The sequence below is a fragment of the Clarias gariepinus genome, chromosome 28 (assembly GCF_024256425.1).
Source record: "Clarias gariepinus isolate MV-2021 ecotype Netherlands chromosome 28, CGAR_prim_01v2, whole genome shotgun sequence".
In the NCBI taxonomy this organism is placed as follows: domain Eukaryota; kingdom Metazoa; phylum Chordata; class Actinopteri; order Siluriformes; family Clariidae; genus Clarias; species Clarias gariepinus.
The window spans coordinates 2,614,979-2,641,142 of record NC_071127.1 but is presented as its reverse complement, the minus strand read 5'-3'; the positions used below and the strand labels follow the sequence as shown (position 1 = coordinate 2,641,142).

Genomic DNA, 26,164 nt, shown 5'->3' with positions numbered 1-26,164 from the left:
GGAACAATGATGGACTCTTTGAAGCATGGGGATCACTGACTAAGATAAGGAGAGGTTGAATATCTCTGTGAACACAGGTGCCAGCTGGTCTGCACAGCTCTGAGAATACGACCGGAGATGTCATCTGGTCCTGCTGCACTCTCTTGAAGGCTTTCCTCACGTCATACTCGGAGATGATGAACGCGTTTCCGGTGCTGGCAATGTCTTCCTGTCTGCAGCCATTAGCGCCGCTAGCATTACCATCGCTAGTGTCTTTAGCTGCAGCCTCGAAGCGAAAATAGAAAGTGTTCAGCTCATCAGCGTTTGTCATACCGGATGTTGGTGCTTTATAGTCCGTTACTTTCTTTACTCAGCATTGGGTAAAAAAAATATTTTAAATATTTTAAATAAGCAGTTATTAGATATTCCAAAATATTTTAAATAAGCAGTTATTAGACTGATAATTAAGAAACTTGACCTCAACCCCTGTCAGCTGTCCAATTACAGTCCCATTTCAAACCACCCCTTTATCTCTAAAATTCTGGAAAAGATAGTAGCGGGGCAGCTATGCTTGTATTTACATAGAAATAGCATACATGAACTGTATCAGTCAGGATTTAGGCCTCATCACAGTACAGAGACAGCGCTCGTTAAAGTAGTAAATTACCTTTTATTGGCCTCTGATCAGAGATGTGCGACTATGCTTGTACAGCACAGTTATGTCTCAGCAAAACCAGATGAGAAAAAAACAGCTTAGTAAAGTTGAGCAATTCGTAAAGTATATAAGACTGGATACTAATCAACTTCCTTCTGCTTAATCCTGATAAGGCAGAAGTTCTAGTCATTGGACCGTGTAGGGAATATTTGATTTTAAGTGTGTTTCATGACATTCTGTGTGCGTGAGAACAGAGTGTTTTTCTTTCTTTTACCACGACACAAGCTGCACTTTCAATAAACACATTCTATAGTAGTTTATGTTAAAGGTCGTAAAACTGTTGAATGCTCATGAATGCAAAGCTACTCCTAAATTTATGTTCTTCTTCACCTTATTTTTTATAAACATTCCAGACCAGATGTAAACACTCCTGCAGCCACCTTTTTGGTTCTGTGTGTGTGTGTGCATATATATACTCCTGTCTCCCACAATAAACTTCGAACGTCTCACTGAGCACTGACTTCTGTGTGTTTCATTGAGGGGTTGCCTGGCCAGGCAGAAGAAGCAGAATACAGGCTGAGCACTAAGTAGATAAAAGGAGGTCTACCAACGTTCAAGAAATCCTTACAATTTGAGGGCTTGTCCGGGATACATCTTATTTTTCTCTATAAAGATAGAGCAAGCACGCTCCCTGGTTTTTGGTATCTGGACCATATGCAGTACGGGGGAGGATTGTCTTGGAGCTTTTATGCCTGTTTAGCGCGTGCTGGCTTCTGAACAGTTCCTTGAACTGAAGCATAGTGTGGAAGCTGTATTCTGTTGCCCGCTCTTTGTTGTTGTCTTTGTTGAAGTATTAAGTGTTGTTTGTTGAAGATATTGGTTCTTTCTGTCGCGGGTTAATTCACATTTATAAAATAGGTAATAAGAACACAACTACTTAGCCAAAGCCGGACCCAGAAGAGATTCCGCATGACTGGAAAAATAGGTGTGGACTCACTTACTTTACCACACCTTGGCTTGATAATTTATTAGGGTGGACTGAACCACAATCTCAATTTTTAACTTATCCACGCGGAGGTACAGTAGTTGATCAATTGGAATGGTTATTACAGTTGCGCTCACCGCCGCGTAAAAACGTCAGCGGCCAAAATAAATCAGTTGCATTTCAAAGTCATTCGTAAAATGGCCGCCAGGTGGCGCAAAGTGACATTTACCGTTATACAGCGTATCTCTGTATCGGTTTATTGTTATTTAAGTTCTGGATTATTTCAGGTACTTTAAACACATTGTTGGGTTGCTCATGTTGGCTCATATGAGATGTAGTTTACAAATGAACACCTGGTTGGGTTATTTTGACCCAACAACTGGTTTATTCATTATTCTTTCCTTTCTCCAAATATCAGCCTGCAGAATGTTTGAAATATTACTGTTTATTGTGTTACAGGTGTAGTTTTAAGAGTTGTTTAGGCAGGAATGCGTGTGTATACAGCTCAAAACCTCCATCAGTTATTAAAGATAGCGGCTATTTAGAAAACATGCACAGTGATTTCTGAGCTTCAGGAAATCTTCCGGCGCTCTGTGCATAACACCGGGCCAACTCATGTCGGAAAGAATTTATAAACGGTTTCTAAACGTGGGCTATTGTTTTTTTACTTATAATATTTGTTAATTTAATTTAAATGAGGTTTGGGCTCAGGACTTCGACTCGGCATCGTGATTCTCCTCTTTAATTTACTCCATAGTTTTAATCAGCGCTCAGCCGCATGCATGGAGTTTTCCAGAGCGCACCGGCAGAAGTAGACTAATGATTATGAACGCGTCGGGAAAACAGCAAGCAGACTGACTCTGACCATTTAAAAAAACGTTTGCGTTCATTTTCTGACGCGCTCAAGTTCACCAAAAACAATACAGAACAGCGCAGCTTACAACACTTACAAAATCACAACACTTACAAAATCACAACGTTTTTTCGTTATTGTGAGTGCGCTTAAATAAAAGTTAAGTCTTATAAAGGCATGTAGTCTTATATAGTTTTATTATATAGTTTTTGCACATTAATCTGTTTTTTTCAGCCTGTCACGGCGTGCGCCCAAATCAATATCGCTCCTCGCTCACTAGTTAGGCGGCCTCCCCTTCAGACATGCGAAGCAGCGGGACCGCAGAATTACACATGACTGGTGAGCTATCGTTGCTGTCGTTGCCCGGGCTTGCACCCCGCGCTATAAAATACTCGGGGTTTGTTGGGCTACAGTGGATTTTACTACGCGCTGTGTATGCAGCGCGCGTGCAACAACGCGGAAGTGCGGCATGCAAGCAGGGCAAATGGAACGCGCCCCAGGAACTTCAAAGGAGCGAGAGGTGGGAGGGGGGCGGTACGGCCATATGCGGAGAGCAGAGTCAGCGCGAGCAGACGGATGGCCATTGCACTCACACCGCGTAGTAAAATCCACTGTAACCCAACAAACCCCAATCATCACCAGCCGTGCCTTATTCCGTCATGTCATGTGGGCATTATAAGCTTTGTATTGAAAACTTCTAACTAAAAAGTGGCAGCTGGCACGCCTAAAAATAGACGCAGGTTATTTTTTTAATAGTCTAAATAAAAACCCTCTGATTTAATTTCCTATAGTCTAACCAGCGCTCAACCGCACGCATAGTTTTCCCGAGCGCGAGGAATTTTTTTGTGCTAAATAATGTTTATGCAGTATAAGAATTCCTATTAATCCTGGGTTGTTCTTTTAGTGTCACTATAGTGCTTTACAATGCCAGACAACATTTAAATACAAATGATTCACCCTCCCCAGGTGTGAATCGGCTGTTCTCACCTATACATTCAGAGGAACTGAAATGCACCTCTCCCCACTTTAAAAACCTCTTGAATCTGAGGCTCTTCTGGAGACTTTCAGTGATTTCAATTTGTGTAATTTTAATCTCCTGGATTCTAGATTCTAAAGTTGACATTGTTACCTTTTTTAATCATTGGAATGGAAGAACTTGTTATTTTCCTTATGATAGCATAAATTGCATTATTTTTAATCAGTCTATACACAATAATATTCTTTGGTATTTATTATTATTTTTTTTTAAACGGGTATGGGGGCTATCTTGGTTCATTAATCTCCGTGCCTGGTTTAGGTTTAGTATTCAGTGCGCATCTGTTATATTACAACTATCATAACACTTAAATACCTTTTATTGGGGGTTAAGTGACTGATGTGCCTAACATTTTTCAGCTGAGCCTTTGTTTCACTGAAAACGACCGCGACACCCCTCTCTCTCTCACACACACACACAGAGCCGACCAAATCATTAGCACGTCCCTCCCCCAAACAGCACAGACATTTACTTTCTATCCATTTACTTACACCTGAACTGAGTTGTTTGAGTAACATGGGTCGAACCCGTTACAAATCATAACAGTCTACTGCATTTCATTCTTATAATAACGCAAAAACACAAGCGGGGCTGAAAGACCGACATCTGCTGACGCAGTAGAACGTCCTAACACTGTTTTAATTTTATGGTCATCTATTTCAGTTAATAAATCTACTATAAATTTAAAGAACACAAGAAATAAGATACAAATCCATACACGTTTTTTTTCTAATTACAAGTGATAAAATCAAAAGGCTCACTGTGTTAACATTTATTGTGCTTAAATTTGATCCTAATAAGATTTGATTTAATTTGAACAGTGGCAGCTGGAACACCTAAAACAGATGCAGGATTATTTTTTTATAATCTAAATAAAAATGCTTTTTTAAACGTGGGCTATTGTTATTTACATGCAATATTTGTTAATTTAATTTAAATAGGGTTTGGTCTCCGGAATGTTGAGCATCAGGATCACTTCTTTACTTTCCTACGTAGAATCAGCGCTTAATCGCACGCATTAAGTTTTGTAAATTTGTTTAATGTTTAATAGTAAATAATGACCCCCGTTGCGCTGTACCACCGCTCGGAAAACCTTATGAAATACAAGTTTAGGACAATTATGATGATCTGCCATGGCGTGCGCGTGTGATGAGTGTACGCCCAAATCTACTATAACTACTCCCTCACTCCGTAGGCTCCCTGAATAGACGGCAAAGGGACGGGGCCGCCTATTTGTGCCGGCTGGCGATAATTAACATTAATATAATCTCGGGCTTGTCCGCATTATAAAAGCAAGGCGCGGAGGTTTGTCTGAGGTCTGGGAAGTACGTGATGTAATGGAGAATATAAAAAAAAGCATGTCAGTGGGGAGATGTGACGCGCCCCAGGGACTTTAAACAAGGACACTAGAATTCCGCCCTTTGATCTCCGCGCTGAGGACAGCGCGAGAAAGAGCTGCGCGAGCTCCCGCGGCATCTACACTCCCGCACCGTGCCCGCCCTCGCAGCCCCGCTGCCGAAGAGGAAAAGTGTGGTTAGGTTTTTGCGTCAGCGAGGACTCGCGCCGGCCATCGACAGCGGGAGAAGCGCCGTTACGAGGGAGCGTGCAGGAGCGCTGCCTCCGCGTGCTCAGTTCTGCCACTCGCACCAACACTTAGCATCAGCTGTGTGCCCGCATGCCAGTGTGGCACAGCCCCCGGAACTGCACATGCACAACCTTTATCCCATTCTTTCCTTTCTCCCTCCTTCAACACTTTCCTTCCCCATTTTACCTAAATAAATTACCCTTTTCCCGTAAGACCTCGCCTCGTGTCCGTGCTTTATGGTGCCGCCCGTGCAACATGGGTCGAATCCGTTACAGATCATAACAGTCTACTGCATTTCATTCTTATAATAACGCACAAACACAAGCGGGGCTGAATGACCAACATCAGCTGACGCAGTAGAACGTCCTGACAATGTAATAATTTTTATGGTCATTATTTTAGTTAATAAATCTACTATAAATTTAAAGAACACAAGATATAAGACGACACAAAACCCTACACGCGTCTTTTCTAATTACACGTGATAAAATTTAAAGGCTCACTGTGTTAACATTTATTTTGTTTAAATTTGATACTAATAAGATTTAATTCAATTTAAATTCTACATTTGTATCGTCATTTTAGTTCTGTGATTATAAATTTGTTTAACTACAATGTTTTACTTGATTTTATCCGCTACTACCTGCAGTTCTAAAACTCTGTGTCTCATTAATCCAGCAGAGAATGAACTAAGGCATGAGGCGTCAGCCTGTAGTTATATAGCGCCACTCAACGGTAAAAGCCAGCAAACGCACAAAGCCAAACGGTACCGCCGAGCGCGGCGACGGTAGGACCTACATTCCGATTGATTAACCACTGTATGTTGGTCCTTTGCATAATCATCTTCAATCATAAACTCCTCAATAGCATGATTGTGCTGACAAAAGTCTTTATATAGTTCTTCATATTCTGTTTCCAATTTTGTTCGAACGGTGTCAACATGTGCAGCATCATCCATAAGTTGTTGAATTTCCTTAAATTTGCTTGTGAGCTGAGCTAGTTTAGCTTTCCTTGACTGCATAAGCCTGTGTAATTTTTCTTCCTTTGCCTTCTCTGTCATTTTTACTGGCCTTTTAGTACTAATGCAATCCTTAGTTGTTTTTGTGTTATCATCCATTCGTTAATTTAAAGCATCAAACAAGTGAATCAGTATTTGTAACTGAATTGTGCAAAGCCAGGTTAAATCTTTACCTCAGAAATCTCCAGAGAAACTGCGCCGTTAGATCGCATGTAGATGATGCCGCATGTCCAAAATTAGAACATAATTCTCCAAAGCAATTTCACATGGCAAGGTCAACCGTCCTCTAAACATCCATAAATCTTCGTGTTAAACACATCCTTATTCGTCCGGAGTTAGTTTTCTTTACTAATGTGCGTGCGCATCTTTGTTTCAGTTTAGTCTTACTCGCTCCGTGTCCAAAGAATCGACATACTCCGTTTTCTTTTCAGATATCATCCTTTAATCTTCACTTTCAAGATACATAAAATAAATAAACAAAATAAAATAAATATAATCTCAAAATGCAAATAATCACGGATGCGGTAAAGAAAACTGTGTGCCTCCGCTGTTTTCCCAAGCACGCACACCCCCGTCTTCCCCACGTGATTCTTAAAGAATTCTTAAAGAGCCAGTACACAATTTAAACTTTATACCTTTTATCAATGCAAAATGTACAAATATTTATCCAAATGGCCCATATGAATAATGTGAGTTCCCAAATGCAAACAATTCAAAACAAAAACATTAAAACTGAAATGCACCATACTATATAACACTGGTTACTTAATCAAAACAAAACAGGCTCCTACAACAACGACTGAACAACTAACGTGCGTGATAGACATGCAGCTACATAACTGTGAGATGATGTCACAGAACAACTCATAAAATGATGTCACAATACAAATTATGAGTATGATACTTAATGCTTAACTAATAGACTGAAATAAAATAAACACACCAACAAATCATAAGAATGAAATATGGCCCTTACAAAACATAAAATCAAATTTGTTTGTGGTAAAAAATATTTATATTTTAGCAAGCGAATATTTAAAAATGGCAACTTGATGGCATTACTTTTTGTTCCCACAGTATTCTTAGTTTAAGCATAATAGGTCGGAGATTAGATGGGTCTTGGGCTTTCTATCACATGATTAAACAGGGATAGAGTAAGGTACAGGCACATTGGGTTCCCGCTTGTTCTGTAAACATTTGTAAATGTTACTGCTATTGTAGCGGGGACCCGACACACATCACTGAGAGCTGCTATCTGTTTGTTTTATTTCACCTAGACCAGATGGAGGAGAGAGGTTTGAGCCTTGGCGCTGTTGCACTGGTCGGAGAGCTCTTACAGGAGGAGAAGGACGAGCTGGGCACACAGGCCTTGGTGGTGGTGGAGCTCGCTGTTTTTTACTTGGCATTTAGGGGCTGGCAGCAAAAGAGTGGGAGAGATCGGTTCCAGTATCCACCAGTTCCTCCATTTTCTGTGAGAAGCTTAAAAGTGGAGATGCTGGAGAGAGGGATACTGTGTCTGGTGAGATGAGCTCTGGTTCTGGTGTTTCCGGTGGCTGTAGTATATTGTCCTTAATTTCCTGGCTGTTTTCCAGAAGGTTATCTTGAAGCTGTTGTAGTATGTCACAGTCTGTCTGTGATGAGCTCTGTGGGCAGGACTGAGCCGGGATGTCCATGAGCAGTGGTTGTTTTGGCTCCATGGTGTTATCTGTGTCCTTGTGGAATTCTTTAAACACATGATGACTATTGGCACACTCTGCTGAAGGATGATAAAGGTAGAAATAGATATTTTTCTTTAGCACTCTTGCACCAAGTTTGTTTGGGTGGAGACCATCCAGTTTGAACATTTGTCTATGGCCCCAGGAAAGATTAAAGTTGTCGAAGTTGACTCCTTTAGAACTGCAGGCTCTTTGTAGCCATGTGTTCAGCTCAAGCAACCATGAGAACATGTTAGTTTCCTTTGCTGGGAGTGGTCCGCTGATGAATGACTGAACTTTAAGTCTTTGAAGTGTTTCAAAGAGTTCCCTGAAATCCTTCTTTAGGAGTTGCGACTGCACTTTCCAAATGTGGATAATGATTCGATTTGCAATCTTGTGCTGTGTCAGAATGTTCCGAAGTTCCCTGCTTACATCAGAGACGGTTGCTTGAGAAAAGCAGCATGAAGTTGTTGTCCTGCTACTAATGTTTCAGATAGTTGAGCCTCGATTATCAGAGTCTTAACCTCGGTTTCGCTCTAAGCCAAATGCCGCTGTCTGCTCGACTTTGAGCGCCTGTTGGTAGCGACATTAATTGCTGGCTGATCCAATCCATACTCAGTCACATTTTCCTCACCCACATTCATTAACGCTTTAAATCTGTTCTCAAGATGAATAGGGGGTGGCAAAATACCAGTGTTTGCAAGTCTTGTCATAGCCATATCTGGGGAAGAGGATGCTATTGCAGCAATGTGAGATACTCATGACAATCTGATGTCTTAAATATCTTTGGGTCTCGCTCCCTGTTTGTGCCATCGATGAATCTGTCGATCAGTTTCAACATGTTCCTTTACACTTGGTATAAACCGTTTAGACCTGCTAGATTCACGGGACTCACCAGCTGTATGCTGAGGAGGTCCATGATACGATCTGCTGAGTATTCTGCCTGTTTTGGAAGTCCAAGTAACTTTGTTTCAAGATCTACAATCCTTCTTAGAAGTGTTTGGCAGGTCATGCAGCAGGTATATTCCACAAGAGAATTTTTTTCTCGTCTGTTTGAAGTAGGCAGCTGTGTTTTCCCGTCTCTGGAATGTAAGCTGCTGGCAGCGGCAGGAAAAAGTCCCTCTTTCGTCCAATCACAAAAAGTTTTACATTTTCGTGTTTGTGCCAAAAAAAAATTTGTTTGAGCACTCAGAAAGAAAAGAAATCAAAGAAAAGTACAGATACAGGGAGCAAAGCGCAGAGCAGTAAGCAGGAACGTCCGAACGATAGCAAAGCCGAAAGCAAGGGAAAATTCTGTGATGGAACAAAATGGGTAAAATGATTTGAGTAATTGACATGGGCCAAATAGGGATGTGTTGACTGCATTAGAGTAACTTCAAACCTGCAGCACTTGTAAGATTTTTCCACCCTGCAGTGGGAATGACCTACCAAAACTGGCAACAATGTCATAGATGGCCAAGGCTTACTGATAAACATGGAGAGTAAAGGCTGGCCCCTGAAGTTTTGTGCATGACACTTCCTAAGACAAATGTTGTATGTTACTTTTTCTATGCACAAAAGAGTAAATGATCTTCATTTTTTCTCAGGCATCTTCTTTTGATTCGTTCATTAAATTATGGCAGGCAGCTGCTAGAGACTGTGGGTGCTGAAAGTGACCGTGGTTATGACTGTGTATGTGACAAATAAAATTTAAATTTGATTTGAATTTTACTTGAGGCTATAATTGGTGACAAAGGTGTTTAACAAAAAAACAACAAGAACAAATGTTTTTCTCATGGTCTAAAAGTTGTTCAGCTGCCTTTTGGCAAACTCCAGGTGCTCCTGTCATGTGCCTTTAACTGAGGATTGGCTTCCATCTGAAAAAATCCAAGAAAAAAAACTCTGTTCTTTCCTCTACCAACATGCAAGACAGCTGTCAGTCCTTGTACATTTAAATCACTTACCACTTAAGCCCATTTTATCAACACAGAGTATTTTACACAATCACCACATTAACCATGAGTAACCATCTCTGCAGCACTCCATGGTTGTTCTTCTGGAAGCATTTCCTCTCTCCATAGAGAAACACTGGAGCTCTTTCAGAGTGACTATTGGGTTCTTGGTTAACTCCCTAACTTTGGCCCTTCTCCCCGAGTTGCTCACTTTGGCCAATGGGCTACAGACAATTCCCTGGACTTCATGGCTTGGATTGTGCTCTGACTTAACTGTGGGACCTTATATGGACAGGTTTGTGTCTTTCCAAATCATGTCCAGTCAACTAAATTTACCACTGAATTTACCAATGGAAAGAGGATGCACCTGAGCTTAATTTTGAGTGTCATGGCAAAAAGTGTGAATACTTACAGTATGTAGATATGCTTTTATTTATTTATTTTTTTTTTATAAATTAGCAAACAAACTCTTTTCACATTGTCATTATGGGGTATCGTTTGTAAAATTTTAAGGAAAACAATGAATTTAATACATTTTGGAGTAACGCTGTAATACGGCAAAACGGAGAAAAAGTGAAGCCCTGTGAATACTTGCCAGATGCACTGTATCTAGGTAGAAAGATGCTAAGGTTGGAAACGACAGGTAGGAGGTCCAGAAGTTACATGAAGTTAGTTGGTGTGAGAAATAGGATAGAGTTAGATGGAGGCAGATGATTCACACGAGCCCTAAACGGGAACAACCGAAAGTCCAAGACGACGACATCTGTGGGTGTCCAATGTAAAAGTGACCAATCAATGGTGCAGAGATAAACCACTGTCTCCACCAGCAAAGTTGTAAAAGTTTAACATGACAATCGTGTGACTGTGAAGCAGTTGTGAGAGAATAGTGACCACTAGACCACAATGATGGAGGGTCATGTGTCTCCCTCTGAGGTCCTGACTGGTCAGTTACCATAGAGATTTGCACTTGTTAAATACAAAATCGTGAACTGCATGATTAATTTTTTTTTGCATTTTGAAATCAATAAAAGCATTTTTTTTTTTAGCATTTTAAAAAACAACCAATTTGAAATCAAGTACATAACACAATCATAAATTCTGTTAAAATGTGTACAGGAAGCAACAGTTTCTAATAACGTGACTCATTACTGCTATAAGAAATTTCACGATTTTTAACTTGATTTCATCAGATCTTGATGTGAATTAGTCATCTTAGAGCACTTGTGCTTTCTAAATGATCTCGAATAAGTAGAACTCTGTCCACAGTGATATGGCTGCTGTCCTGCATGACCCTGCTGGTGGTCCTTGAAGGTACTGCAGTCACTAAAACTCATCCCACACTGTTCACAGTGATACGGCCTCTCTCCGGTGTGAATGCACTGGTGAGTTTTGAGAGAACTATTTTGGGTAAAACCCTTTTCACAATCTGCACAGTGATACGGCCTCTCTACTGTGTGAATGCGCTTGTGTATTTGGAGATGACTGTTTTGGGTAAAACTCTTCCCACACTGTTCAAAGTGATACGGCCTTTCTCATGTGTGAATGCGCTGGTGAGTTTTGACAGAACTATTTTGGGTAAAACCCTTTCCACAATCTGCACAGTGATACGGCCTCTCTCCTGTGTGAATGCGCTGGTGCTGCTTGAGACCAGCATGAGCAGTAAAACTCTTTCCACACTGTTCACAGTGATACGGCCTCTCTCCTGTGTGAATGCGCTGGTGCATCTTGAGAGTATTCTGAGAAGTAAAACTTTTCCCACACTGTCCACAGTAATACGGCCTCTCTCCTGTGTGAATGCGCTGGTGTATTTGGAGATGACTGTCTTGGTTAAAACTCTTCCCACACTGTTCACAGTGATACGGCTTTCCTCCTGTGTGAATGTGCTGGTGCCACTTGAGATTAGTTGAAGAAGTAAAACTCTTCCCACACTGTTTACAGTGATATGGCTTTTCTCCTGTGTGAATGCGCTGGTGAGTTCGGAGATGACTGTCACAGGTAAAACTCTTCCCACACTGTTCACAGTGATACGGCCTCTCTCCTGTGTGAATGCGCTGGTGCTGCTTGAGAGCAGTCTGAGTAGTAAAACTCTTCCCACATTGTTCACAGTGATATGGCTTTTCTCCAGTGTGAATGCGCTGGTGAGCTTTAAGAGAACTATTTTGGGTAAAACCCTTTCCACAATCTGTGCAGTGATACGGCCTCTCTCCTGTGTGAATGCGCTGGTGATCCTTGAGATTAGTCTGAGAAGTAAAACTTTTCATACACTGTCCACAGTGATACGGCCTCTCTCCTGTGTGAATGCGCTGGTGCTGCTTGAGAGTAGTCTGAGAAATAAAACTCTTCCCACACTGTCCACAGTGATACGGCCTCTCTCCTGTGTGAATGCGCTGGTGTATTTGGAGATGACTGTCACTGGTAAAACTCTTCCCACACTGTTCACAGTGATACGGTTTTTCTACTGTGTGAATGCGCTGGTGCCACTTGAGAGTAGACGGAGAAGTAAAACCCTTGCCACACTGTTTACAGTGACATGGCTTTTCTCCTGTGTGAATGCGCTGGTGTATTTGGAGATTATTCTTTTGGGTAAAACTCTTCCCACACTGTTCACAGTGATACGGCCTCTCTCCTGTGTGAATGCGCTGGTGTATTTGGAGATGACTGTCACTGGTAAAACTCTTCCCACACTGTTCACAGTGATATAGGCTCTCTCCTGTGTGAATGCGCTGGTGAGTTTTGAGTGAACTACTTCGGGTAAAACCCTTTCCACAATCTGTGCAGTGGTACATCTGAAAAACATAAAAAAAGATGATTTTACATAATTAAATAAATGTACATGGTTTACCCAAAAAAATTTCCTTTTCACCACATATTGTTAATCGAAACATCTTCTCTAATAGATACTATAACCTTATAAATTCACTGCACCATAAAATTTCTCACCAGTTAGTGTATATACAAATATATACTAACTGGTCTCATAAAAAAGTCGAGGTTCAGCTTTAAATAAGCAAAATCTTGAATTGGATAGTGGCTACAGTGATTGATAATCTTACTGCTGCAACAAATCTTTTACCTAATTTTAACTAATTAATGTCGATGTCACCTTTATTTGCAAAGCACATTCAAATACAACACCATGATCAAAAGTGCTGTACGATGCTTTACAATGACTCTAAATATATGTAGAATCTGTCCCAGGTAGCACGTATTTGGCCTCAGTAAAAAGTGTGTTGCTGTACTGTGGGCAGCACCCTGGATTCTTTCTACAGTAGTTCCAATTTAACTGTGCTGACTTAGTTACTGTTAACAGGCAAACTTAACTGCTTCAATACTTTTGAATACATTACAACATATAAGGGAATTGATGGTGCCTCCACTTAGTAGGATTATATTTATAATTTTCCACCCACTAAGAATATTCTGCTGTAATTTATACCAAACTCAATAGTAGGTTTATTATCTGTTGTGGTTAACCTAGATAAACAAACAGTCACTGGATATACTGTTAATATATTACACCAACAGAGTTCTTTAGATATAAAGATATACTTTAGTGAAAAAAAAAAATCACTGGCAACTCAGGTTTCACACATAACTCATTACCTACACAACGCTACCATATAATATGAACAATTTCATATCCACACACTCAGTCAGTAACACACTAACATTAACTAGTCTAAATAAAAAAAAAAAAAAGTCTAAATTAAATAACGGTGGAAGCCTAAAACCGTGAGGCCGCTTCACTTGCCAAGTGAGCAACAAAATAAAATGCACATGCTAAGAGGGTTCTCATGTCAGTTGTTCATAAAATCTCACATGAGACACTGTGTGTGAGGTAGTTAGAGACGAGCCCAAATGAGACGAAGCGCGATGGGAGACATGATAGAAGAGAAGGCAGTGACCGCTAGTAACCAGCAGCAACTAGAGACTAGCATTCAGAAGAGACCAGCGGCCCTGCAGAGGGCGATGATTACGCAGGGAACCAACACCAAAATCCAAGAAAAAAAAACTCTGTTCTTTCCTCTACCAACGTGCAAGACAGCCATCAGTCTCATCTGTACCCACCAGTACATTCAAATCACTTAACACTTAAGCTGATTTCATCAACACAGAGTATTTTACACAATCATCCTTCTTCTTCTTTGTTGTTTTGTTGGTGGTTGGAAACAACGAAATTGTGCATTCATGCCACCAACTGGTAAGGAGTATGTATCAGGGGTTAGTTGCATCCTTTAATCTATTATTTAAATATAATAAATATAAAATGAATAAATCATGTTCTCTTAATTATATTGGTAATTCTAAGGAACTGTAATATATGTCGATGGCTCTCATGCCCTGAGTGTTTACTTAGGTTTTGAGTTAGTTCCCTTCTCTCGGTTTCATAGCACTGGCGTGCTTTAGTGTCTCTTCTTGACCGAAATAGTTACATTAACTTGTATTGTGTTTGCCTATTATGAGTAGTGTGCTGTTTAGTCTGATGTTCAAATCTGAGCCTTGTTACTACAGTCTCATCTCTCCTGTTTCTTCTGGTGCATCTCATCTTCCCAACTTTTTTTTGGATTTTATAAAACCATTGTCCTTTCTTTTCTTGCTCCCACTGTTTCTGCCACTTTTTTCGTCAGTCTCTGTTTAACTACAGTGAGACCTTGGATTGCGAGTAATGCAGTTCCCCAAGACGAGCCAAGATTTTTGGGAAATTTTGACTTGAAAAACGAGCAAGTCTTGGCTTACGATCACCGAGTATCATGTATCACGCATGCGCTTGATCATGTGATCACAACTAAGCCAACGGTTTTTCTCTCTTGCACTTCAGAATTTCAGATAATCGTCTCCCCTGCTGGGTCTTAGTGCTGGTTCACATTCTCTCTCGCCTTTAATGTCTCACAAAAGGAAAGAGAGAATGTGTGAACCGGCACAGTTTCAAATTACGTGCGCGCACACACATAACGCACACACTTCGCAACGCAAGAGAGTGAAACACACACACACACACACACACACACACACAGAGCGCCTGTGCGCATAAATGGAAACACTTATCTGTCGGGATTTATTTTTTCTTCTTTTAAAAGGGACAGTGCAGGTTAATTTGTTTTATTTTTACTTTATATTTTGTGTTAATTATTTTTATGTATTTATTTCTTTGGAAATAAATTCCAAAGAAATAATTATTTCTGTGGAATGAATAATAAGAATTTACATTATTTCTTATAAAAAAAAAAATTCTATTTGGTTTACGAGTGTTTGGAATACTTGCTTCCGGAACGAATTAATTCAAATTCATATTTTATTTGTCACATACACAGTCATACACAGTGAGAAGTGTATTGGTGCCATTTTTAAGAGCAAGGGAGATGTGCAAAGCTGTGGCAATTATAGAGGTATAAAGCTAATGAGCCAGACAATGAAGCTGTGGGAAAGAGTAGTGGAAGCTAGGTTAAGGGCAGAGGTGAGCATTTGTGAGCAGCAATATGGTTTTATGCCTAGAAAGAGTACATCAGATGCAGTATTTGCTTTGAGGATGCTGGCGGAGAAGTACAGAGAAGGTAACAGGGAGTTGCATTGTGTCTTTTTAGATTTAGAGAAAGCATATGACAGGGTGCCAAGAGAGGAGCTGTGGTATTGTATGAGAAGGTCTGGAGTGGCAGAGAAGTATGTTAGAGTAGTGCAGGACATGTATGAGAGCTGTAGGACAGTGGTAAGATGTGCTGTAGGTATGACAGAAGAGTTCAAGGTGGAGGTGGGTCTGCATCAAGGATCGGCTCTAAGCCCCTTTTTGTTTGCTCTGGTGATGGACAGGATGACAGATGAGGTAAGACAGGAGTCCCCATGGACTATGATGTTTGCAGATGACATTGTGCTCTGTAGCGAGAGCAGGGAACAGGTGGAGGAAAATTTGGAGAGGTGGAGGTATGCTCTGGAAAGCAGAGGAATGAAGGTTAGCCGCAGCAAGACAGAATACATGTGTGTAAATGGGAGGGACCCAGGAGGATCGGTGAGGCTACAGGGAGCAGAGGTAAAGAAGGTGCAGGATTTTAAGTACTTGGGGTCAACGGTCCAGAGCAACGGAGAGTGTTTAAAGGAGGTGAAGAGGCAGGTACAGGCAGGTTGGAATGGGTGGAGAAAAGTGTCAGGTGTGTTGTGCGATAAAAGAGTATCAGCGAGAATGAAAGGAAAGGTGTACAGGACAGTGGTGAGACCAGCGATGCTCTACGGCTTAGAGACAGTGGCACTGAAGAATAGACAGGAGGCAGAGTTGGAGGTAGCAGAGCTGAAGATGTTGAGGTTCTCCTTGGGAGTGACAAGGATGGATAGGATCAAGAATGAGTTTATCAGAGGGACAACCCACGTTAGATGTTTTGGAGATAAAGTCAGAGAGGCCAGATTGAGGTGTTTTGGACATGTTCAGAGGAGAGATTGTGAATATATTGGTAGAAGGATGCTGAGGTTGGAACTGCCAGGCAGGAGGTCTAGAGGAAGACCAAAGAGGAGATTTATGGATGCAGTGAGAGAGGACATGAAGTTATCTGGTGTGAGAGAAGAGGATGGAGAGGATAGGGTTAGATGGAGGCAAATGATTCGCTGTGGCGACCCCTGAAAGGGAACAGCCGAAAGACAAAGAAGAAGAAGACAGTCATACACAGTACGATATGCAGTGAAATGCTTGGACCACTGCTCGTGACCTTAAAAAAAAAAAAAAAGACTATGAATAAGAAATAAATATGAAAAATAAAATAAAAGGTAAATTTAACTAGGAAAGAATAAAATAAAATAACTGTACAACAAAAATACACAATATAGAAAATATATGTAGAAATATAGAACAAAAGAAACAGCTGTACAAGGTAGGTACAGATTTATGTAATTTTTGTGTGGATGAAGTTAGATAGTATGGTAAAAAAAATGCTGATAATCCAAGTTTCCACTGTATATATTGTTACGGCGTGCACCTGTGATGGGTGTGTGCCCAAATCAATATCACTCCTCGCTCACTCCGAAGCTCCGGAAGCACAATCCAGTGTCTTCTTGTGCCAGTCCCAAGTCTGGATAAATGCAAAGGGTTGTGGCAGGAAAGGCATCCGATGTAAAACATTTGCCAAATCAAATAATGCGAATCATCAACAGGACTTCCATACTGGACCAGAGAGGAGGAAGGCGTGTTCATAGGCAGAGAGAGAAAAGAATAGGCAAAAGTTTAGCAGTGACAGTAGGGACAGTGGGGAATGTTGGGACTATGACAGGGAAGGCAAGAGAGTTGGTTGACATGATGCAGACAAGGAAGCTTAGGAGAAGGGTGCAAGTTGTTTTACAATGGTGTGGATAGGAAAAGAAATGGAGTAAGAGTTATCCTGAAAGAGGAGTTTGTAAGGAATGTTCCGGAGGTGAGAAGATAGGTTGTTGAATCTGAAGCTGGAAATTGATGGTGTGATGTGCAATGTTGTTATTGGTTATGTCCCACAGGTAGGATGTGAGTTAGAAAAGAAGGAGAAATTCTGGAGTGAGTTAGATGAAGTGGTGCAGAGCATCCCCAGAGGTGACAGTGGTGATTGGTGCAAATCAACTTGTATTATTTTGCTTCATGTCGTTACACACTAAAAAAACGCTGGGTTGATGTTTCTACCCAAGCGCTGGGTTTCCTCTGTTGGGTCATTTTTCTGGGTTATTTACAGAGAGTTGGGTAGTTTTTGTGTAACCCAGCTGCTGGGTTGAAGTTTGCTTTGCTTCCCCCCAAAGTTCACCAGTGGATTCAGCGGCTGTCAGTCAGAGCTTCGTGTCTCTCTTGAGCTCCCACACCGCTGATGACGGTTCATTTAAGGGAAAATGAGTTAAATACAAGGTCTACACATGTTCACTCACCTAAGTCACATATGACTGAAAAATATCAGTATATGTAAGATTTATTACTGTTACCGTGTTTAGGTTACACTTAAACTTTCAGGCTGGTCTGAGGTAAGATAATTTAGCTGACAATAGCTGCTATGATTAGCCAAAGAACCCCACCTGTGTATGAAAGAAACGGATAAGATGTCTGATCTTTTTATCTTTCTCTGTAGAATGTTTGCAGGGTGAACGAAACTGTAACTGTAGTATTAGCATGACACAGGCATTTAGTTAGTTTGCTAGCTTTAGTAACCAAATTAACATTAGAAGTTTATTAATCTCACTGCTTGAGAGAATAAAATGCTGGGGTGTTACAAAACACTGATCTTCTCACAAATATACACACCTGCTAACCCTCCCATTTTTCACTAGCTAGTAATTTACTCCGCGGTCAAAATTCGTCCGCGTTTCTTCCGAGTTATTTCAATATTTTACACCTTTCCCCCTTTGGCAAGTATGCTAATATGTCACCATTAACTGCTGCATGTAAGCTAACCAGGTAGCCTTCTTTAACCAAAGTTGCTTGTGACTCAGGCTCAATTAACTATTAGTCAGCTGTACAGATAACTACTAGATGGAGGTATTAATATTTGGGTGATTGTAATGTGCCAGTATGACCCCAGCTATGACAATGCATTTCCTCAGTAATTAACTTAAAATCGATGTGGACCACAAGATCAACTAGTCTGACAAAAAAAAAAACAACAACAACAAAAAAATTATATATAGGGGGGACTCCTGCGAGAGGACAGGCCTGTCTGTGAGTGCTTTGGGACAGGGGAGGGGCGGGCGGCGGCAGCTGCTGTGGCAAGTTGAGAAGAGTCAGTACAGACACATCAGAGTCTCCAAAAGTCTCCAGTAACACAAGAAAAAGTCGCCAGATTTGTCACTAGTCGCTTTTAAAAAAAATTGTCACTAGAGGGATTTGAAAAGTCGCTAAATATAGCGACAAAGTCGCTAAGTTGGCAACACTGAGTGCTTTATTTTTTTTCTATCCCTGGCCTCAGTGAACCCTGTTTTTGTGTGAGGAATCTGGTTGTGTAGGTGTGAGCAGTTAAGACATCAATAGGAGTCCTGGGGAAACCTGGCGTCACCTGATCCAGATGTGAATAGTTCTTACATATTCATGAAAAGTTGTGGATTATTCAGTGAAACAGAGGCTCTGCTGACAAAGGCTAGGCACATCAATCATTTTACCCCAAATAAAAGGTCTTTGAGTGTTATAATTTATTTGTTTTGCTATGAACACACATGCAACACTTTCACAAACTCAATTCTGTGTTCAAAACAATCTTCCAGGTTTGTTTATTATAAATTTTCTGTTTTGTTCTGCTAGAGTTTGAATTTGTATTTTCCTATATGTGACATAAGTTTAAATGTCGCACATGAATCTCATATATTTACATCAGCCACATTATTAAAGCCCAGTTTGTGCTCTGTGTAAATAAGTGAAATGTATTAGATAATAGATTGGTAAAGATTTAAAATTGACACAATTTTGAAAAAAGTGCTGAATTATTGCAGGTCATCAAAAAGGTCATTAACCCTCCAATCAGCCACCCAGAGCCTCAACCGCCTGAGCCACCACACACAGTGCCAGCAGTTACTTTATTAACAATCTCAAGGGCTCAAAGTGTGGGCCCTGACATACAAAACTTATAAAAACATCAGGAACATGCAGTAATAAATTTTTTCTTCGGCTTTTGCAGTTTTTATTTAAGTGGTATGCATTGATGTAGAGGTCACTCTAAAGCCCAATCCCAATTCTATTTTCTACCCCTTCCCCTACCCCTTGCCCCTTCCCCTTGTCCCTTGAAACGAAGTGGAAAGGGGAAGGGTTAAAATATTTCCCCTAAGAAATGGGACACCACTACGACACTGTTATATGTCATCATACGTTGTCGCTAGTTCCAATGCGTTATCAAATGCTCTACAAACTGCCGTGCGACTGAACTTTTATATTTGTTTTTAGCATGCAGTAAAGTGTATATGACATAAAAATATATTTTTGTAATATCGTGCAATTGGTGCTATCCGCTAGCAAACTTTAGCGATTTTTTTGCAAACGTTTCTTTACAGAACATCACCATAAACACAAACACAAGACTAAAGGTAATATACATATAATGAAAACTTGTCATAAAAATTCTTATTAATGGCAAAAATTTGTTACATTTACGGGTCTGCTTGCTCGAGTGAGCAGCCATGTTGAAAATTTCGCTTAGCCCTTCGTTTGAAGTGAGGTCCCGAAAAATCTTCGTTTGGGGGGCTATCTGGGCCTTCCCCTTACCCCTACCCCTCCAACCAAAAGAGAAATGAGACCCCCCTACCCCTTCACGTGAACGCGCCAAATGGAGGGGTAGGGCTAAGTGTAGGGGTAAGGGGTAGAATTGGGATTGGGCTTAAGTCTCTGGTTTTGTTTCCTGAAGATTACATCTTTTATTATAAAGCAATAACAACCTATAAACAGCCATTATATATGCTTCGACCCCCAAGAATTTCCACTATACACTTTAAAAATATGATTCTCTGGGCTTGTAAATTTCACAATAATGAAATGATTATTGTATCTTAATAAAAAAAAAAATAATAAAAAAAACACATGATTGTTTTGTGAGTGAGACATATTAAAATAACTGCCTAATAAAAAAACAACAACTATTAATTATGTCTTAAATTTATGCTATAATTTAAGTTTAATTAAAAAATAGAAATTAGCATTTGACTGACTGAATTATATTTTTCACATGCACTTAATATTTAAGATACATTTAATCTAGATATTTAAAAATGAAGTAATTATTCATTATTCATTTCAAATCAATCTTCTTATGGGCTAAAAACAATAACTTAAAAAAATTAATAAAATTCCCACTTGCAAAGAGCTCATGGTAAATCTGATGTAACATCAGAGAAAATAATTGAGGACACACTGGTGTGAGAATGGACAAGAAGCACCTGGAACACTCCTTATTAATTCTGGTAAGTAAGCAGCTACGCACCTCCCACAATGAACCACGTGTCTCCTTGTTTTACTCTGACACTTTAAAAAGGAAACGCAGACCAAAGCAGGTTTGAACAGCAGAACGTGAGTTACAGTGTCATCCCTGCTGTGGGTCTCTCCTTTCGCCGATCACTGCAGTCAGTCCCGAGGCTCCGCACACTCGCTTTATTTATGTGCGTATTTTAAAATAGTTAAACACTGAGCACACAACCATAGAAAACTATTAAAAAACTGTAAATGCATCAGCAGTGCGTCTAGCAGCAGTAACACTGTAGAGAGCACAGCTCTGAGTCCAGTTATTGAATTTGCTGTGATAACAAATGTGCTAAGAAACTGCTTTTCCTTTTCCATGTCACCTGCGATGTTATAATTCCACACGCGCTTCCACTGAAGAATAACATTACGTCATTAAACCACAAAGAAATCGCAGTTTTAATGACATACAGAATGCAATACCTCAGGAAATCCGATCTGTCTGTTTACACGACAATCACATTAGCACATATCTGATTTATATCTGATTTATTTCCACATATGAAGGAGGCCAGAAACCGATCTTGAAATATCAGAATTCATGCGTTTTTTTTTTCCTGTTTACACAGACATAGAACATATCCGATATGTGTCACATGTGAGCAAAAAATCGGAATTGGGTCACATTTAACTGACAGTATAAACGTAGTCCAAGACCCTTTTTTATGCATATTTGCACACCCTCTTTCTTTTCACAAATTTTAAAATTTCTTAAATGTTCTATTGTACAGTATATTTTAATTTTTATTTCAATTTTTATCCTAGTTAAATTAAATTTTTTATCATATTTTCTTTATTCATTTTTATTTCTTATTATAAGCTTTAATTCTTTTTTTAAGGTCACTGGCGGTGGTATAAGCGTTTCACTGCATATCGTACTGTGTATGACTATGTATGTGACAAATAAAATTTTTATTTAAAGTAAACCAGGGTGAGTTTAAACTTGATGTTTGGTCAAATTTGACAAATAAGTGTTTAATTAAAATGGTAATGTGTGTATTTTTTCTTTCTTTATAATTTGATATTATTAGATACATTAACCTCAATTAAAATACCTCTTGAGTAAAGGGTAAATATAGTTTAAAAAATTAAGAAAGTGTAACTAGTTTTCAGTTTCTTCTACCTTGCATTTCAATTATATCTACTCAATGTCTGCCAAATGCTTAAATGTAAACGTAAATGTACTAAATGTAGTTATTCAGGTCTACTTAATTTTTTACTGACTAATTTTACTTAATTCATGAAGTATATTTTACATAATTTTATTACATTTATATTTTTATATGATAATATTATAATAATTATTATAATATTTTTTAATAGTAAAAAGTTGGACCACAAAGAATTGAGTACAACAGTTTTATTTTTTAGATTGTACATTCCCACGTTTCCCCAACAGCTGTGTCCTACTACGAGCCCCCCTCCCCCCTTGAGCATACAACAGGTGGGGCCACAATGTCTAGGTTCAGCTTACTTAACCATTTTCAGTTACATTTCACTACACACACGTGGGACACTGCAGTTTATACATGTACACCATATGTGGCACATTCCTGTGTATACACATCAGACACACTAGCTAATACAGTTTATATATCCATGCTGGGTATACTTGATTCTTCATAGCCCGATTAACTAAATTATTCTACAGCAGTGGCTTGTTTGTATGGGGTGTAGTGTTAACTTGGTAGTGTTAACCAAGGACCCAACATTACTCAATGTTAATCTGGTGGTGGGAATCAAACCCCCAATCCATCAATCAGCAACCCAGAGCCTCAACAACCTGAGCCTCAACACACAGTTATACAGTTTTACTTTATTAAATCTTAAGGGCTCATAAAGAGTGTTGTCCTCAGGAAACAATAAATAAATTCTCTGTGTGTAAAACAATAAAGAGAAATAAGACAGATGAGTAAACTTTACCTTTGATCCACCATCAGCAGAAGTGTGTGGAGAATTTCCTAAAGAGCTTCTCCTGGGTTTCATTCTAAGAGCTGTACAGAATCAGGAGACTGGAGGAAAAACACAGATTGATGAGTCCAGAACTGCAGTAGCTGTTAACTGAGAAGCTCAGGTGGGAATTTTCACATTTACTCACTTTTAGTGATGTTCTGCAGAGTATCAGAGCTTCAAAACTGTGTGGACAAAGAAGCGCTCTTTAACTTCAAACTCCAAGTCCCAGCTGTTTTTTTTTCTCTTTCTTTTGAGTCTATTGTTGGTTGACAGTCACTTTAAAGGTGTATTACCACCATCTACTGGGCTGGAGTGTGGAGCAGAACATTGCTAAGTCAGTAAGCAAAGTTAACATTTGCAAAATTATTTAAACAATCTTGAAATGCAAAAATGTAAATATTATTAAGTCACCAAAAATGAATATTATTAGAACCAATCTTGAAAAAGCTTCTCATAAACAACTTGGTTCATATTCTCATTTTTTATTTCATTTAATTCCTAACATTACATCATCACAACCATCATCTTTTTTTTTTTTTTTTATAGGATACTCTCCATAGCTATAATACATTTAGTAAACTTTATTTAGTTTTATTACAGAGGAACTGGCTTGGATGACAACTGTTATAATAATAACTTTATTTCAGACTACTGTTTAATATTTATTAGTAATATTCATTAGCACAGTTTAATTTATATTTTTGTTTAAATTATATACTTTTTTTCTTTAAGACATCTTGTATTTTATAAAATATATTTTGGATAAGCCATACTACTTTCCCCCCAGCCATTAGATACTAAACTTACATGTTTAATGTGATATACGTTTTAAAGATGATGAGCAATTATGGCATATAAAACAATCCACAAAATGGGTTAAAGATCAATGAGAAAATGTGACATTTTAAAATAAAAACATTCTGAGAACTAACCAATGTATTTATTTTTTACAAAACCTTGTTGAAATGATATCCCCAAACAAGGGGCACATAACATCAATTCACAAAAACATCATCTTCCTGTAATTCAGGCACACAACTGTTATATAAATGTTCCTTATGGTTTTATTCAGATAATCACATGACTACACTGGGTAAAAGGTGTATGTGATACGTATGCAATATTTTCTATTCTCCTTAGATTGTACAGCACATAAAGTGGTGCATTTTGAAATCAGAAGACCAGTGCATGAGAAAGCGTTAATGTGTTGCTATCACTCATTTTCATTTTTCATGTTATCATTTGGGTAATTAATCTGGTTATTGCTCTGATTCTACTTTGTGAGGGAGGCAGGGGACTGACTTAAGGTCTCTCATTTAGAAGTACTGTACAAGATAGGAGGGAGGGAGCTAGTGGACATGACCTCAGGTCGCCTGCAGAGGGAGCAGAAATAAAGCGCACATCTAATACAATTTACAATTTAAAATACTTTATACAAAAATACAATTAGTAAAATCACTCACGCTATGAAAGGCTACAAAGAGCATTTCATAGTGCGATTGATCATGAAGAATGGATTCTTCCCCCTAGCTTTGCTCTGGTTGTTATGACAAACTCCAAAATTTCAAACAGTCCAATCACTGGATACATAGAGAGCTTCGTGCATTGATTAGATGAGCCCTAATGTTAACATTACAGTGTTTAAAAGGTGCCCAGTTCTTATTTCCTGTGCAAAAACATTTTCCTCCCCAAGATGATTAAATAGATAAACAAGGTATAACCAAAACATCTGACACATTTTCTAGAGTGTTGTGATGGTTTGGTCCACTTTATGTATCATGTCCTATGTTAGTATGCCATTATCATGTGGTTGTGAATATCTGTAAATGTTCCTTTTGCAGTTCAGTCATGATCCGGGTTGAAAGTGATCCAAATAAGGTATTAGGTTTGACTTTTTGTGGTGAGTGTATTCACATATGAACCTGAACTTTAGCTACAATAATACTTTGGAAATCCTATGCATCAGAATGAGGATTAACCTTCTTAGCAGTTTGAGTTACAGGAGCACTTCTATTGGATCAGACTACATGGTCTAGCCTTCACTCCCCATGTTCATTAGGAAGCCTTGGCTGCCCGTGACCCTGTCGCCAGTTCACTGGTTTACCTTCCTTGGACCATTTTTCCATGAAAGTTCGGAGATCCAGTCATCTAGACATTACAATTATAATATATTCAACCCACTGCCACATACCATCATTACTGTAGCTATTGTGAAATTACCCAAATTTTGATGTCTAGATGACTGGGCTAAAGCAAATCTAAAACTGCAACTCTTGTCTCATGTCCATGGTCTGCAGTGGTCAGGACATAAGAAAAAGTGCTCATAGGAAGGAAAACTCGTGAATTGGTGATAGGGTCATGGGTGGTTACTGTGATGCACATGTGGAGTGAAAGCTGGCCCGTTTATTGCTAGTGTAGATGAAAGTGTTAAAAAAGTAAATGCTGGTTCTAATAGAAAGGTGTCAGAACACAAAGGTTAGTACGGTTTTGGTTGCAGGGGATTTACTCAATATCAGGCAGGAGGTCATATGATATGTGTATTAATTAATCGGTGCTTCTGTGTTTCAGTGTTTCTACTTGCCTATGTTAGAGGGAGATGTCAGAGCCATGTGTCTCACTCAGAAGTCAGGATTAGTGGATTACAGCAGGGATTCTCACTGGTTAAATGCATGTTTGTGTCATAGGGTTGGTTTTGATACATTCAGGTGAAACAAGGAAAATTACATAAACCAATAAAATCTGCTAAAATGTAGGCAGTAAACAATACAGTCCCATGCAATGAAAGCCTACATATCATGTCAAATAATAGATTCTACTTTTATGCTTAAAATTTCATTTTCACTTTCTTAAAAAAATAGAGAAAAATTAGTTCGGAAGAATCCTCCTGTCAAAAGTCAATGGCTTTCGTTTGCACTTATGTTTCCTTAATGTCCGTAAGTGTAGCTCCGTCCACATTGTCCACAGAGGTAGAGCTTCTGTCCTGCATGACTCTGCTGGTGGCTGTTGACTGCACCCCGGTCGCTGAAACTCTTCCCACACTGTTCGCAGCGATATGGCTTCTCTTCTCTGTGAATGCGCTGGTGTAGCTGAAGAGATTTCTTATGACGAAAGCTCTTCCCACACTGTTCACACTGATAAGGCTTCTCTCCCATATCGATACGGCAGTGTTGTTGCAGGTTACGCTGACAGGCGAAACTCTTCCCACACTGTTCGCAGCGAAATGGCTTCTCCCCCTTGTGGATGCGCTGGTGCTGTTGGAGCTTAATTAGCTGGCTAAAACTCTTCCCACACTCTGAGCAACTGTACGGCTTCTCTCCTGTGTGGATGCGCTGGTGGTTTTTGAGATGATCGCTTTTAGTAAAAGTCTTTCCACACTCTGAGCACGGGTAAATCTGGAAAACAAAATGACTAAATAAGCTCGTTATTACAGAGGCTTTATAAATGTATCCTCAACAACGTCATAGTTTTATGCTATGATACCATTTACTTAATGAACTGTTACGAATATATAAACAGTAGTTTTGAACAGAAGTATTGATCTTTTGTATCGT

General features: G+C 39.4%; 1 pseudogene; it reads right to left on the bottom strand.

Annotated features, from left to right (window-relative positions):
* The window catches only part of LOC128515586 (zinc finger protein 850-like), a 42,370-nt pseudogene extending 16,473 nt beyond the window's left edge, over nucleotides 1–25,897 (bottom strand).
* Nucleotides 25,898–26,164: the final 267 nt, after the last annotated feature.